At 40.9% G+C, this 17,221-nt stretch overlaps 1 protein-coding gene across 6 annotated transcripts in view; it reads right to left on the bottom strand.

Moving 5' to 3' along the window:
• The window catches only part of LOC117536479 (zinc fingers and homeoboxes protein 2-like), a 221,862-nt gene that overhangs the window by 94,680 nt on the left and 109,961 nt on the right, over nt 1–17,221 (bottom strand). Inside the window, exon 1 of one of the 6 annotated variants that reach the window (XM_034201374.1) lies at nt 9,446–9,525. The exons of the other annotated variants lie outside the window; for them this stretch is intronic. The gene's annotated coding sequence lies outside the window, so the exon portion shown is untranslated. Of the gene's footprint in view, nt 1–9,445; nt 9,526–17,221 lie in introns of those variants that run through there. 6 annotated transcript variants of the gene reach the window in all.

Genomic DNA, 17,221 nt, shown 5'->3' on the forward strand with positions numbered 1-17,221 from the left:
ATTAACCGTTTCTATTTGACATTTTACACACTCTTGATAAATCAATCAGCAAACAGGACTCTACCCTGAGTTAACCGGGAGCTTTTTAGAGACACGCCTCCTTCGCTGAACCTCCGGATTTAAAGACACCAACCCTCAAACACAAACACAAACACACACACACACACCCGTTCTTTTGTAATAAAGCGTCAGTTAATAAGAGATGGATGGAGGAAGACGCTCTGGCTGCCAAATCAGTGTTTTCACAGCCTGAATCACAGCTTACCACTGATACTGGCCCAGGGAGGAACACACACACACACACACACACACACACACACACACACACACACACGCACACACACACACACACACACACACACACACACACACACACACACACACACACACACACACACACACACACACCATATGACAAATGCAGACAGTCACACACAGCTACACTTTGTTCTCCTGCTGCTCTGTCTAGCCACACACACACACACACACACACACACACACACACACACACACACACACACACACACACACACACACACACACACACACACACACACTAAAGTGTTCACACTGAGTAGAGAAGAACAACAGTCGCCATCAGAAGGCCTTCTTCTTGGAGCAAAAAATATCTCTCCCTCTTTTTCTCTATGTCTACTTATCTCTCTCTCTCTGTCTCCCTCTCAATCTCTCCTCCGGTGCAGTTTGGGCTGTTTCCATGGCAACGCGCCGAGTCCCATGGTCGCTGGAGGGAGGGAGCGCTACCCCGCTCGTCCTGCCCAAATATCAGAAAGGGGAAAAAAAGAACCCAAAAAAAGATCTGCTAAACACTCCTTCAAACTGTGGGCTGTGTGTGTGTGTGTGTGTGTGTGTGTGTGTGTGTGTGTGTGTGTGTGTGTGTGTGTGTCTGTATGTGTGTGTGTGTGTGTGTGTGTGTGTGTGTGTGTGTGTGTGTGTGTGTGTGTGTGTGTGTGTGTGTGTGTGTGTGTGTGTGTGTGTGTGTGTGTCTTTCTAATTCAATGTTTCAGAAATGACTGGAGTGGCTACCAAAAAGCCGTACCAATGTCTGTCTGTCTGCGTCTTTGTCTTGGTGAGGCAGACACAGTTCTGCGTGGGTTTGGACTCTGATGATTATTAAATATTGATTTACACATATGTCCAATCCACACTGCGTGATTAGAGACATGTAATTACTGACAGCGTTTTCTATCAAACTGAACGTCCAACAATCACATTTCAGATCATGTTTCTCATGATATGACGTACATATATATATATATATATATTTATGGTCAGGGTCACACATAATTTAAAAAGATTTGGAAAATAATTTCTTAGGCTTTTTCGATTTTTAAATGTTTTCATTTTGTAATGAGGAATACAGCTGGAGGGGATGTTATATTATAATCAAAGATATGCTCTTAAGTACCAACAAGAACGGGTTGATGATGTGTTATGGGTGATATTTTATATATAATAATTCATATTGAAATGTAAATGACTATATTCATATGCTTTAATGACATGCTCAAATTGCTGGTTCAGATTGTCCTCATTCCAGACGTGCAGAAAGAAAGAACAAATAAATACAAATCGAAAGAGAAAACAAAAATGATTCAGAGATCAATTAAAGTAAAGAAAGAAAAAAAACACTAAAGAAATAAAGAGAGAAAGAAAAAGGAGAATGTTGTGCTTCGCAGGGCTCGGATCGTCTGTCTCCTTTTTATTCATTCCTTCTTTCAACAGGCTGCATGAGAGGAGAGGAGGATAAGAGGGAGGAGGGGAGAGAAGGAAGATGTGATGAAGAAAAAGAGAAAGGAAGTGGACAAAGAAATGAAAAGTTGTGGAAGGTAACATGGAAGTAATGGATGATGAAGAGGGGGGGGAAGGGAGAGGGATATGAAATGCTTGGCCATCATTTGAGTGGAGAGGAAAGAGGAAGGAAGGAAGAGAAAGAGGAAGGAAGGAAGAGAAAGAGGAAGGAAGGAAGAGAAAGAGGAAGGAAGGAAGAGAAAGAGGAAGGGAATTACAGGGAGGATGAAGGAGGAAGAGGAAGGAGGACAAGACTGCATGGAGAAAAAGGGAGAGTCAGAAAGTGAAAATGAAACGGATGGATGAGGAAGAGAGGAAGGAGGAGAAACATCTAACTGAGAAAGAAGGGAGGGAAGAAGAAATGAAAAAGAAAGAGGAGAGTGGAGAAAAAAGAAAGGACAAAGAAGAAGAGAGGAAAAGAGGAGTGAAAGAGCAGTTGGGACAAATACTAAGATAAGGAAAAGGAATGAAGGATTACAAAGAGATTGAGAAAGGGAGACAAAAAGGAAAGGAGAGGTAGGAGGAAGAAGAAATGGTGAGTAAGGGACTATTTCTCTTTCATTGCGTTGCCTACTTCCTTTCCTCAAAAGGTTTCATTCCTCTCCTCAAACGTACTTGCCGTCCACCTTTCCTTTTCATCTCTTCCCTCCGTCACTTTTCTCTCCTGCTTTTGTCTCATAATCTCTTCTCTCCCCCCTTCCCTCCTCTTTGATTCTTATTTAAAAAGCCCCCCCCCCCTAACTCCTGCATCCTCCAGCAGCGTCTATTTGTTTGTACATCAATACTTTCTGGTGACACACGGCGGCTTCTTCATCGCTCACATGCCAACCTGAAGCCTGACACACTCACTTTCCTTTTGCCTTTCATTTTCCAGCTTCTTTAGTGGAGCGAGCGGATGCTTCGACAGGTAGATGTCAAGTTCATCTTTCTGTTGTCTGCGGAGATAAATACCCCCCCCCCTCCCCCTCCTCAAATATCACACAAAGAAGTTTAACTAATTCAATCTGATCCAAAATATAAGAACAACAGCTCAATAAATAACGGTAATGAAATCAAATTTTGACAACAAACCCTTAAAAAAGGTAATTTTTTTTTTTTTAAGGTGTGTCTTCCCGCAGTGAATTATAGCTCTTTTATGGACTGTATACAATATGTGTTCCTGAAAAAGTAACATCATATTAAGGATATACTAAATATAAATTAATAGATGTTTAGAAAACGTTGTTGGTGTCATGATGTGTCGTTTCAAACCAAATGGATCTACATTTAGAAACTAGAGATACATCCACACATCGTTCTTTTTTTGTTGCCTAATCCTACCCACAATGCACTGTGAAAACCTGGTCAGAGACTTTGGTTAAGCACGCTTGGACACACTTGTTGTTGCCATTTTACTCACAAAAAAGCAAAGTCAGCTATCTATAGGTGGTGTTGAAAATGGACAAAAACTGATATATGTTTAGCTCATTCTCCAACAGCGTTTGCAGCATTGGTTTTTATGGTTTTGTCATAAAAGTGCTACAAAATGGGACTATTTGCACAAGATTTCTTATGTTGCAGTGGAGATCTTAGGGCCACCGTATTAAAAGCTGTATACAACTCTTCTCTCGAGACATAGAACTTCCTAACACTGGGATATGTCCTGTTATAGACCTCCAATCAATGTTTCCTGTCGACATAAAGTGATTCGGTGAGCAAGAAGAAAAACGGGACGTGAGGAAAACAGGCCAACGACTGAAGTCAGGGCACAGAGACACTTTTCATTTGTCATCTTGATCTTGTCTGATCATTCCAATACACAAAGGGTTTAATGATGCCTTAACCTGGATCTCTTCCTAATCTTAAAGAAGACCTATTACTGTAAACCTGTTGGGGTTTTCCCTCTCCTGTAGTGTGTTCTATAGGTTGTAGTGCAGGTCAAAACATTCCTGTGTGCCCTCCAGAGTGAGGCAGTATGAGAAACATTAAAGCATGGAGGCATGTCCCGGTAGAGGCACTACACTCCTTCAGCGGTTCAACTAGAGCAGAGTGTGATTGGGTTCGGCAGCTGGACATGAGTGGATGAAACACAATCTGCTAGAATAGAGTGGAAAGTTATAATGACATCCTTAAAACATTATGAAATCAACACCCACAGAGTTAAGCAGTGCTCTTTTTGAAATACCTAAAAATGATGAATGTTTTTGGGATTCGTCATGAATGCAGCAATGAATGATTGAAAAGTCAAATTCCTCCTTAAATAACCTTGGACTGGAGAATATCCTCGACTTAAAGAGCTCCAACTGTCGAAATAACAAAATGCTGTCGTTGAAAGACTCTCTTTCATGTGTTGGAGTTCAACCTCAAAAACAAATAGTTACAATCTCCATAGTTGAACAAGATATTAATAATCCAATAAAGACAGTACCATGAACGCCAGAAGGCATTTCAAAAGTTGTACTGAAGAGAGAGAAGGAGAAACACTCCAACATATTGTTGTTTTCAAAGCCAGGAAAGCCCTGCGTACATCGAGCAACCTGGGAAGTCCTTACTGCCAATACACTGCTGATTATATCATAAAGTCTTGTTGCTGAGAAAAGGCTCTGTTGAATACAGAAACTTACAAACAAGTCAATACATTCAATACAAAATGTAACACACTTTAAGGGGAACCTATATCATTTGAAGCTAAGGTAACAATCACAACTACTGTTAGGCAAGTACATTCCCAAACAAGATGCTTGGAAGGAATGGTAACTTACACACTAGTAACAATTTGCAAAATTGCAACTAAAGTTATCTTTAAGTACAATATAAACCAAAGAAGAATTGCTCAGATCGAAAATATGAAAAACATATTTTAATTGAGGGTTTTGCAATAGGTCTCCATTGTCAGTAGGTGTGTCTGTGTACGAGTCATGTGTTATTATGTGAAAGTGTCTTTTAGTCCAGAATGAATTTCCGTATGGACAATACAGTTTTGTAGCGTAGCACTAGTCTTTCTAGTTGCTGTCTTGCTATTGGCCTCTGGTAACAAACTGGCATTCAGACTGACTGCACCAACTCAGCTCTATTAATACATCAGAGATTACAGCCCTCCAACCAGGAATAGCAAAGACTTCCCCCTGGAAAGTTGGAAATGAGTGGAACTGAGTAACTCATGAATGGAACTCTGGATAAATGCTTTACATCCTTGGTGTCGCTGCAACACATTATTCTGCGTGGAGAGTTTTCCCTGAGAAAAGGGCAAGCTTGGAGGGGACGCACGCGTCCTGTGTGATGTTCATGGCGGATGGAACCTGCTTATATTTCCGATAGGATTATTAGACATGAGAGCAGCAGGACCACGTGGTGAAATGAGGTCAACAAGCTGACCCAACCTGACAGTGCATACAAACAGGGAGCTGAGCACAACAGGGTTATTGGGAGCTGTGCAATAGTAATTATGTAAAATAGGTAATCTTCTTTCTATTGCATCCGTCTGTATATCGGGTGTGTGTGAATTTGTGTATGTGTGCCCGTTGTTTATCATTAACTGTAAGTGTGTTTAAGTCCCTTCTACTTTTTGATAGTAAAGAGAACAACAGACACCCCGTCAGCGATCCCTTTAACACAACCCCTCTATATCCAAACACACACACACACACACACACACACACACACACACACACACACACACACACACACACACACACACACACACACATTAAGGAGCTCCAGCCAAGCAGAGAAAATAGTTTGGCTGCACATCCTGTACCGCTTGTTTAAGCTCCACACTGAGAAACACCAAACTCTCTCTCTCTCTGTTTCTTTGTCTCACTGTCTCTTTTTCACTCTATTTGGTTCCCTTTGTCCCTATTTCTTTCACACACTTTTCTCTCCCACACACATGCGCGCACGTGCAAGCACGCACACACACACATACACACACACACACACACACACACACACACACACACACACACAGCTTGCCATGTGGACAAAGCCTTCTTTCAGTGCAGGTTTTGGTCAAGCGGCCTGCTGGTGATACTCACTGAGAGCGAGGAGCTGATCCAGATCTGACTGTCTGGATGATTGATCGGAAATAATGTAGTTTAATCTAGTTGAATGCTATGGGGTTTCAGCATGACAAGGATCAGATGTTCACCTGACTTTGAACAGGCTTCATATTCCTCTGTTTGATTGATTCTAGAGCTGTGGCTCACAAGTGTTTTGTTTTTGTTGACTGACTGATGTTTAGGTCAAATCAACTCATTTACAAGAGGAGACATTTCATTTTAGATTAAGACTTGAGATTTGTGGTGAAATGTAACTAAGTACATTTACAAGTAAAATAGTTAAGGAGACAATTAATGTACTGATTATTTTCACATTATGCTACTTTATACTTTTACTCCACTACATTTATTTAACAACTTCAGTTACTAGGTACTTGATGACGTACAAATGTGTGTCATAAATGCAACATATATCATTCAAATTGCATCATCAATGCATTATACATGATATATAAATCCTTATATATGTATATTTAATTCTGAAATGAACCATTCTACATAATGGGTACTTCTACTTTTGGTACATAAAGTGTATTTTGACTTGAGCATTTAATTCATTGCAAGACGTTTACTTATAATAGAGTATTTTTACACAGTAGTATTGCTACTTTACTAAATGTTTTTATTTTGTGTTGGTTTTGTACTGATTGTAATATTAGCTCTTAACCTTATTGTGGCTACTGTTTGGGTTTAAGATCTAATAAATTGCTTTTTAAGTTTGACTTGATTTTAAAATAAGAGTTTATGTTAAAATAAAAACATTTGGCTGACTATTTTTTTGTAATTATTTGCTGATTTTCTATAACCTATAAAACATTATTTTGAATGTGTTCACTCTTGATTTGTATTAGTCTGCTTGACCTACTTTGGGTTTCACTGACCCTGTTTAAGTTTATCACATGATTTGAAAGTCTCCATAGTAAACTTTTCTGTTAGATTTTGTAATAACCAGTTCCACATTTGACTGTAACAGAACGATATTCCACTGGCGTGTCTGTGATGATACTTTTGAAAACAATAAAGGAACGTTAACTGCCAGGCTGATGCAATCCATGTGTAAGTATGTATGTGTGTGCAAATACAGACTCGTGATATGATGCAATAATGGATTAAAAGTGTGTGTGTAGTTGTGCGTCTATAGATGTTGTATGTGTATACATTCAGCATGTGTGTATGTACTTGAGTGTCGCTGCAGTATGATGCAATGTCATGCAGCACCGGCAGCAGAAATCAGCCACGCACTCCAATAAACAGATATACTGGCACTGGGGATGTGTGTGGGAGCGGGAGGGAGTACTGTACTACTGCAAAGTGTGTGCTGTTGGTGCGTGAGCGAATGTGTAAACAAGTGTGAAAGAGAAAGACAAAGTGTGTGTGTGTGTGTGTGTGTGTGTGTGTGTGTGTGTGTGTGTGTGTGTGTGTGTGTGTGTGTGTGTGTGTGTGTGTGTGTGTGTGTGTGTGTGTGTGTGTGTGTGTGTGTGAGTACTATTGCACATGCACAAAGGAAGGGATCTTAGCAGGAGGTGTATTAGAGCAGCAGGGGAGATGAGAGAGTGTGTGTGTGTGTGTGTGTGTGTGTGTGTGTGTGTGTGTGTGTGTGTGTGTGTGTGTGTGTGTGTGTGTGTGTGTGTGTGTGTGTGTGTGTGTGTGTGTGTGTGTGTGTGTGTGTGTTGACCAGCTGGTGTTACACATGTGGACATGTCCCACAGAGCCAGGGACTCCTGCAGAGAAGCCCACTTCTACAAGAGATCTTTGCCCAGAGTGTGTGTGAATGTTAGTAATGTGTGTCAGCTTTTAGTCTCTCTGTGTGTGTGTGTGTGTGTGTGTGTGTGTGTGTGTGTGTGTGTGTGTGTGTGTGTGTGTATGTGTGTGTGTGTGTGTGTGTGTGTGTGTGTGTGTGTGTGTGTGTGTGTGTGTGTGTGTGTGTGTGTGTGTGTGTGTGTGTGAGGGCCTGCCAATTTGTGGTTGTGTTATGAATGTGCCACGTACGTATGAGTCAGTTTTTTTTATATGTGTTAATAAACCATCCACTTTCAATACAGTGAGTGCAGTACAATAGAAAAACACTACTACTATAATTCAGCGTCAATAGAGTGAGTTTAAGTCTGATTCAGTAAAAGTGTGATGAGTCATAACATTGTGCAGTATATCATTATTCACATATTAATTTGCATTGTAACAGTATATCAATCAGTGTCAACAAAAATGTGTTGCAATTGAATCAGTGAGTATCTAACCTTAGTCAGTATCTTTAACCTGTTAAGCCCCGAGCCTGTTTTTCAGGCCTCAGGCTCGAAAATGACATGCCCAGAACAAATGACTATAACTTCCCTTCTAAAAGGGGTAAAATAATAATATTTTTTCTCAAAGCAATGATACACCTGTGAGTTGGATGTAAAAGAGTCCGAATCAATATAGATTTTTTTTATTTTAAAGTAAATTCAGATTGAACACAGTAAAACAATGTAAATTATAGTTTCCGTCCAAAAATAAACTTTACTTATAGTGAAAACCACCCTTGAAGGATGGGATAGTTGACTAAAAGCTTTAGGAATCCAAACTATAACATATAATAAGTACCCTGTATCAAGATTGATGCAAAACAAGTGACATTTTACCTTTTTGGAGAGATTTTTTTTTTTAAAACACACATTTGGGGTCATTTGGGTGGATTTGCCATATCTCCGGAACCCATTGGTCGATTTTGGAGATTGACAGCTCTTTTGAACCGTTAGAGCCAATAGAATCGAGAGGGAAGTTCCTAAAATACATCTAAACATTACCATTGTGGAATGGGGTATGCGCAGCCAGAATGCCCAAAACCGGAAGCTGAGTTCTAGCTCTGTTACACTCTATATGAAATCTCAGTTTTTGACAAAAATGTTTTGATGGATTATCAGTAATCATTTCACAGTGACACAGACACATTGGATTAACCTTCAGCAGCGTTTTTATCGATTTAATGCCATTGAACACAACTTTTATCAGAAAACAGCAAAGGTAAGACGTATTTGCCGCTTTGGCCGCGTAAAGCTAAGTTGTGTGTTGTTTGGTTTCGCCTTCGCTGCCCTGAGTTTTGATTATACTTATACCATTGTAACCTGTGGAATCTCAGCTTTCATTTGATATATTGTTTGTGCAGAACTGATGAAGTATACAATATTTCTACCGTGAGTTCTGTGTTTAGTGCCTTAGCATTTGTTTGCTTAGTGCTAATTCAGAGGCTTGGTATTACCCTTTTCTTTCCTTTAGCTAAAAATAATTCAGATTGTCTGATAGCTGAGTTTCTTCCCGTTAAGTGGGTATGACACATTCATAGTTTCTTAACATTTAACAATCTATTCATTAACACGACACACACATGCTTAATCTTCAACCCTACACACACACAACCATAACATACACATGTTCTGTTACACACACACACACACACACACACACACACACACACACACACACACACACACACACACACACACACACACACACACACACACACACCACACACACACACACACACACACACACACACACACACACACACACACAGCATGTTGATACGTCTCTTGCTGTATCTTTTTTTGCTGCTTCATACTTACTTGTTTACAGCAGTCTGTGGTTTACACTCATGTGAAGCTGGAAAACACACTCTCCAATTCTATTCTTCGTCTTTCTGCACCCCTCTCCACATCCAACCGAACAAATGATACACACAAACAAACACACACATGAACAACAGATGGGTCTTAATCTCCTGTTGCCATAAACAAACACAAACCAAGAAGAAGCAGACAGAGAGACCGCTGTGTGTCGGTGTAACTTCTTGTCATCTAACATCCTGTTAATTCCTGCGATGGCGTCAAACAAGATTCCTTTAAGTCCCACACACACACACACACACACACCATGTATACATCACTTCAGGGGACATTACATTGACTTACATGCATTTCCTGGAGACTTATCCTAACCTTAACCATAACCAACACATGCCTAACCCTAACTCTTACCCTAACCCTAACCCTAACCCTAACCAAGTCTTCACCCTAAAATTAATGATTCCCCTTATGGGGACCTCCAATTTGTCCCCATAAGGGAGGCGGGTCCCCACACGTGACTGTGTAAACAGATTTAGGTCCCCACAAGTATAGTAATGCTAGGCCACACACACACTCACTCACTCGCTCACTCACTCACTCACTCACTCACACACTCTCTCACACACACACACACACACACACACACACACACACTCACTCACACACACTCACTCACACACTCTCACACACACACACACACACACACACACACACACACACACACACACACACACACACACACACACACACACACACACACACACACACACACACACACACACACACTCAGAGGCATTGGCCTTGGACAGAGATGAACAGAAAAAGAGCCAATGCTGCAGCGATGTAAGGGTGAACACGTCTTTACTTTCCATGCTGTGGTTCTTATCGATATGTTGTATTAATTAAGGAATTATATGAATGAATGCCTTGCAGCACATTATCCAGCATATTACATGGCCACATACTAAATACACCAATGATTTGCCACCCAATATTGATTTTAAATGATTTTATTGACTTAAAAATGATCGTATAGCTTCCACTAAGAAAAAAAATACTCAGTTCCACGGCAACTGCATTAAAGGTCACCTATTCTGCAAAATCCACTTTTTCATGTCTTGCATACATAAACATGTCCCCTCTGCGTTAAGAGAAGAAAGTTTCAGGAAAAAAGATTCCCTCACTTTTTGTCCTGATCCATTTATTTAAAAACCTGTCTGAAAATGAGCTGATCAGATTTTGGCAACTTTCAATCAATGTCAATCAATGTTTATTTATATAGCCCAATGTCACAAATGTTACATTTGTCTCAGTGGACTTCAGCTTGTACAGAATATCAGTATGACAATACGACACCCTCTGTCCTTAGACCCTCACATCGTACAAGGAAAAACTTCGTAGTAGAGATGATTTTTATCGAGATAGATGGAAGGAGTGAAGGAGGTTTTGATCGCGATGGACAGGACGTTCGGAAGCCGATTCCTCGAAGACAGGGATTCTTTTTTTCCCCGTTCTCCATAAAAACTGTGGATGTTTTAGATCTGCAGAAATACACCATTTACTTTGTGATGTCATTTGTGAACGTTTTTTTGGTTTGTCTAACCATTAGCCAATCACCAACCAAGGTAACCCCCCCATCTTATCACCTGAATATCCTTCTAGAGCACCAGTGTTTCCCATACAGTTTACTTCCTGTCTGTTTTCTTCTGGTGATTTATTTGAAATCAAATGCTCTGTCTTTTAACCTGTTTCCTTTTGTACCTTTATCCTGCTTAGCAACATTCATTTGTTGCTAAGCAGAGGTGTGTTATCGATTATTAACAACCTCTGAAATGTCCAAATTGACCAATCAGAATCGAGTATTAAACTAAGAGACGCAATAAAGGCTGATACAATTGCTCTGTAGTAGATATCAGATACAAGTCAATGAAACCCGCGTCTTGTACAATGGAAGATCCTTCCAAATCTGACTGGAAAACCTACAGAAACATTTCAGATTTTTACTTTGCTGTCTCATTGTGCATACTTACATGTGCTATTTTGAGTTCATAAGTGTGTCCTAATGTGAATATGGCACAATGCAGTGCAATATGAGTACCCTAATAGTGCACTTATAACGGAATATTGAACATTTTGAGTCTCTTTTGCGATACAAATAATGTCTGTGTTGTGTTGTTCAGCTAATAGCTGATTGATTGACTTTCGAAAGCAGCTACCTGACTCCCTGAAAAATGGTCCTCTGCAATCTAGAGCCATTTCAAAGTATGATGAGTGTCTTTCTGAAGCACTCTTCAGAATCAAACACCGCGCCTGATGACCAAAACAAAGGCTGACTATTTGTCTGTTCAACCTGCCTGCTCTGCTGCTTCTTAAAGATTTAGCCGAACCAGCTGAACCCGGAAGAAAGTGCTCGGAAGATATCAAAGTTTCTTCACTGCTCTGCTGTAACTGTTCACACCCCCCAGGGAAGAATTACTTGGAGTGAATCAAGATGATGTTTCAGAGAAAACAGGCTCTGGTCTCTCTTAGAGAAAGTTAACAAGTGTAATGCTTTGCAGACGTAAGATTGGTAAAAGTTCCTCTTTCTGCACTTCTGATACGGTTAAGACGGATAATCAGTAGACATCAACTAGTTTATACAGATTCACTGTGAGAAGGCTTCAGTTTGTAGTGTTGATCAGATATAGGGGTTTTTGTTGAGTTCAAATGCATCACTGACAAGTACCTGAACTCTTTCTTTGAGGGAAGCATTTGATCTTGAAAACCAACTGTTAAACTCAATAATGGAACTAGACTATCCTGAAAAGTTCAACAATACTCAACGGCTATATATATTATCTTTACGGAGCAAACATTAAAATTGGTAAAATGGTTAACATCATCCAAACAATGTTTTTAAGCTTCGGTGTGGACACCTACTTTCATCCAACTTGGTGCCCACAGTTTTTGTTTGGTCCTATTCCGTTTCAACAAGACAATGTCACCATGTACACAACTATCAACATAGAAAAACGGTTTTCCCATTAGAAGGAAATTAGCTGGCCTTCACACCGTTTCCCGACAACAACCCCATCCAAAACCTTTGGGATGAATTTCTAAAATCGACCATGAGCCAGAACGTATCATCATCCAACATCAATTTTGGACCTCACCAAAATCAAAAACTAAACCCTAAGTTCTCTCACCCTGACCACACTCTTCATCAAACTCGGTCCTCTCTTTGATCTAAATTTCATATCTATAAAGTTTTATGACGCTAAATCGGGCCAGGAGCCGGAGGAGGGGATAAAAACAAAACGGGAAAAATTAAACCATGTGCATTATGTTAGAAATATATCAGACATTATATACCAGGTATTAGAGAGTTTTTAAACCACACATTTGGTTTTAAACCCATCCCTACACATTGGATACTTTTGGTTGACTATCCACAACATGAATAAACATGCGTCAAACTGCTGAAAGGACCCACACATGTGAAGCAGGCTGCCAACAGTTGTGTAACAGCGTTCAGGGTGGAATTCTCCTTCAGGCATACACACAGAAACTTGAACAAGGTCCGACTGTTTCTGTTGTGTCGAACCTTGAGGAGGATTTCTGTGGAATATGCACGCAGTTCTAATGCAAGAAAGACTCTCAGACATTAAGTTGACAAAGAGGGAATCAACAAGGATAATATTATACAGATGGATCCATGGTCCAAGTGCTCCGTACATTAATAGTGTTTCCTAGTGATGGCAGTTTGACACTGAAGCTTCGAACGGAGCTTCAACCCTGGACTTCCTATTCCATAGAAGCAGTGCTTCGAAGCTTGCTTCAAATCACGTAACATATGACGTCCGAAGCAGCAACTGCTTCATTTCCTGAATGAATCACTTGACTGGTTCACGGTCCATTCACGCGATTCAATGCACTGCCTCGTCTCGATTCTGACAGGTGACAGGTTGAAACAGTTTCAAATTTGAGCGCTTCAACACTTTATGACCGCTCTAAACAATGCGCAATGTGTGGGTTGTTGTCGTAGTTTGCGTTGTTGCTGTTGAGTTGTTGTTGGTATTGCATTTTATATCATTATAGTGCAAGCCAGGAAGAAAGATAGGTCGTTCTGGCTCGGGAAACACTTCGAAATGTGGAGAAGTTGTGAACAAAAAGACAGTTATAAGTAATATAAAAACAGTTAAATATTTCAAGGAATAGATAGCCCAGTGGGTACAGCCGGCGGCCCGAATGCGGCGATGTCCTTCGCGCAGCTGGTTCAAAGCCCGGAATGGATGTATTTTAATCATTGCTTTTCAACTTTAATAACTGATTAAAGGCCCTCTCCCCCCAAAAACATGTCTAGCACTCTCTAGTCTCTTCTCAATAACCCAATACACACAATTATCAATCTTTAATTGCAAATAGAACATGATATTCAATTCAGTCTTAGTGTGTGTGTGCATCGAATATTTTTCAAGGCAAAGATACGTTAAACCCACTGCAGCCTTGCACTTCGCCAGGAGAGGTCGCTGTAACTGAAGCTTCGAGAAATGAACCTATTTCCGACAGAATTGTCCAAGTGGTTTGACGCTTCATTCAAAGCTTCATTTTGCCATCACTAGTGTTTCCTGCACTGAGAGAAAAACCAGGCAAGCAAAAAAAAGGGTTGAGTTCAGTGTGTTCCCAAACAAGCTCCGATCCTTACATATGTAAGGGGTTGAGAGGCAGGGTAGTGGGAGGCACCTACATTCCCAACAGGTGGCTCCACCCTCTTCCAATTAGCAGTATTGGGAGCAGGTGTGGAGACCTCACACCTGGTGCTAATCACTCCCTCAAGGGAGACAAAGCACACAGAGTTGCTCAGTTGTGTGTGGCACATGGAGGGAGCAGGAGGCTCCCAGTGTAAGGAAAAATGTTGGTAAGCTGGTAAGTCGGTTACGGCCCGTCCACACTACAGCGTCTGAAGCGTCGACAGCGTCGACAGCTTCAATCTGCCCATTCACTTTGAATGGGGTGACGTCACGTTGCCGCTTTTTTTCGCCGAACTGAATTGTGGGTAGCAGAGCGGTCCGTCTCCGGCGTCTCAGGCGTCAGAAGTTGAACAATGTTCAACTTCTGACGCCGGAGACGCCGGAGTAGCCAGCGCCAGCCAATCAAATCCCGTTTCGGAAAATCTGACAGCTCAAGCCGTAGCCAATCAAACCGCGTCTAAGCTGGGAGAGATATCCCGCCGTTCATTTCTATATTTCAAAAAAAGATGGAGGAGAAACTAATTATCGCCGTAGCGAATCACCCGGTTTTGTATGAGCAGACCCTCTTCACCTACCGGGATACAAACCGGAGGAACCAGGCATGGAGGGAGGTGGCAGAGACAGTGGGTGAAACTGGTAGGTTTTCGCCTGTTTGGGGAGTTTATATATATATTGCTCCCATAAAATCCCCGGGGGTTTTTGCTTTGTATGTCGGGGGCGGGAGATTCATGTGATTGGTTGTTGGTCGTGTTGCTTGAATAACATCCCCAAGCTTCAGACACGCCCAGCTCCAAGCTTTTTTTGAAGCTGTAGTGTGGACGCTCCGTTAGCGGCCCAGCTACGTTATCCTTTGTTTAATGGAAGGTAGTGATGGCGAGATGAAGCTTTGAAGCTTTCCAGCCAATTGGTTAGCAAAAGGGTTCATCTCATGAGGCTTCATCATGGGCTTCATTTGAACACAAACCCCCTGTTGGTCAAAGTGTGTAAAACAGGCAGATTGGACATCTCAACAGTGTGCTCCATCTCATACCGAGTTCCCAATGAGTAAAGCCTTAGAATAACTCTAAACAACGAACATTAAATCATATTTTCATGTTAACAATATTGTATTTATTACAGTTTAATGATTGTGATTGAAAATCCTAAGGAGGCTGGTAAACATTGCAAAGAGGGATATATATTCCTTAATAATATTCGTAAACTTAACCATGTTGTAGCCTGAGGAAGGCTAAACCATATCAAAGAATACATTTATTAACTACATTATCTCATTTAGCTGTAGCTTTTATAAGCAACAAAAAAGACGTATTGTTCAGTCGTTGAACCAGGGACCCTGCGGTCATGAGTCAACTGCTTTCAGGCTGAGCCACAGCACACACGCTGAATCTCCTTGAAAACACTGCAAGATATGTATTCCTGTATTTATTCATGTTTTTATTCCTACATGTATTTATGCTTGTATCTATTTATAGCCTACTTATGACATGTTCCGACCTCTATATGAGTGAGGGTCTAAGCTCTCTTGATTCCATCGTGTCACCGGGCCCGGGTACAGGAGGGGTAATATGATTCTTAGTATACATCCATGGGTATTATGAGCATTGTGGTTCAACGGTTCAACCGATCTGAATCGCTTCGTGAAGCAGTCACATGGTATCGACAGGCAGCGAGGCTTCGTTTGTCATCGGTGACGTCACTGGCCCAAAACGATACAAGCCTCGATACATGCTTCACAAAAAGCTTCGGGGATTACTCGACACACGCTCCGAAGCCTCGGCGCAATACGTAACATCACTAATGGAAGGTATTTTTGAGTTTGATAGCAATAAAGCCTTTTTTGGGATTTGAACACTGCCTCTGTCGTGATTGCTGCACTACCACTTTTCTCTTTATCTGCCCAGTCCTGTTACACATAGTTATATAAACGAAAATAATACACCCGAAAACTGTGTTGTACTGATTGAAAATAACAGAAAATGCTTACAAGAAAAATCAAGAAAAGCTACTCGGACACAAGACAGATTTTATGGCTGCACTGCTGTTTTTGTCTCTGTCTCTCTGTTGCACCACCTCCGTCATCGGGGAATTGTTTGGAAAATCCTGCAGAACAAATGGATTGTTGAAGCGTTCAGTTTACATCAGAGTTTCTCTGCTCCTCCCTTCCTTTTTATCCAATCTCTCTATCCATCCTAGACAACCTCAACCCTTCTCTGCACTCACTCACGTCATTTACCAATTCATCTTTGGACAGTAATTGGGAGTGAAAATACATGAACATAGGCCAGAATTTGACACAAACCAACTGTCAACAGACCAGAGAATTAGCTGTGCAGGCGTGCTATGAGTTCTCTTGTTTGTCATGTTCTATCACCACTTCCAAAGCTGACAGAATCTTCCTTCATGCTGTACTAATAATTGCACTAAACCTACAACAAGTTTGGATTCAGGAGTGTAAGCGTTATCTGCATTTTATGAGAATAACCTTATTGAAACCATTGTCCCAGAGGACTGCAGATGGACTTTTTTGCTAACATGATGATGTTTAGTGATAAAATGTCCACCATCTTGGTTAAGTTTATTACCATGCTAACATGTGCTTATGAGCAGCAAGTACAAAGTAAAGCTGTGGCTGGATCTTATTAGGGATGCACGATATTGGTTTTTTGAAACCGATAACTTCCTGCTTCTCAAGACCGATACCGATACCGATAACCGATAGTAATATAATATATATATATATGAAATGTACCTGTAGTTTTTGCACACCTGGTGGTAAAAAAAAGAATAGTGAGCAAATGACATGAGCATTACTACTATGAACAAAACAAAGCCAAGAGCAGTTTTGACTCTTCAAAGTGACCATATTTATTTTCCCAAATAAAGTTCTTGCCTTTTTTCAAAAGCCTCGTCGATAGGTAAAAGCCCCGGTGCCTTTGCAGCTGGCTTTGGATTCGCCGCTAGTTTAGCAGCGCAGGCGTCTTCGTACGCTTTTAACACACAATCGTAGCGATGGCGATGTTTCAGGTGACTAATCAGGTTGGAAGTA

The sequence above is a fragment of the Gymnodraco acuticeps genome, unplaced genomic scaffold, assembly GCF_902827175.1.
Source record: "Gymnodraco acuticeps unplaced genomic scaffold, fGymAcu1.1, whole genome shotgun sequence".
Classification (NCBI taxonomy): Eukaryota; Metazoa; Chordata; class Actinopteri; order Perciformes; family Bathydraconidae; genus Gymnodraco; species Gymnodraco acuticeps.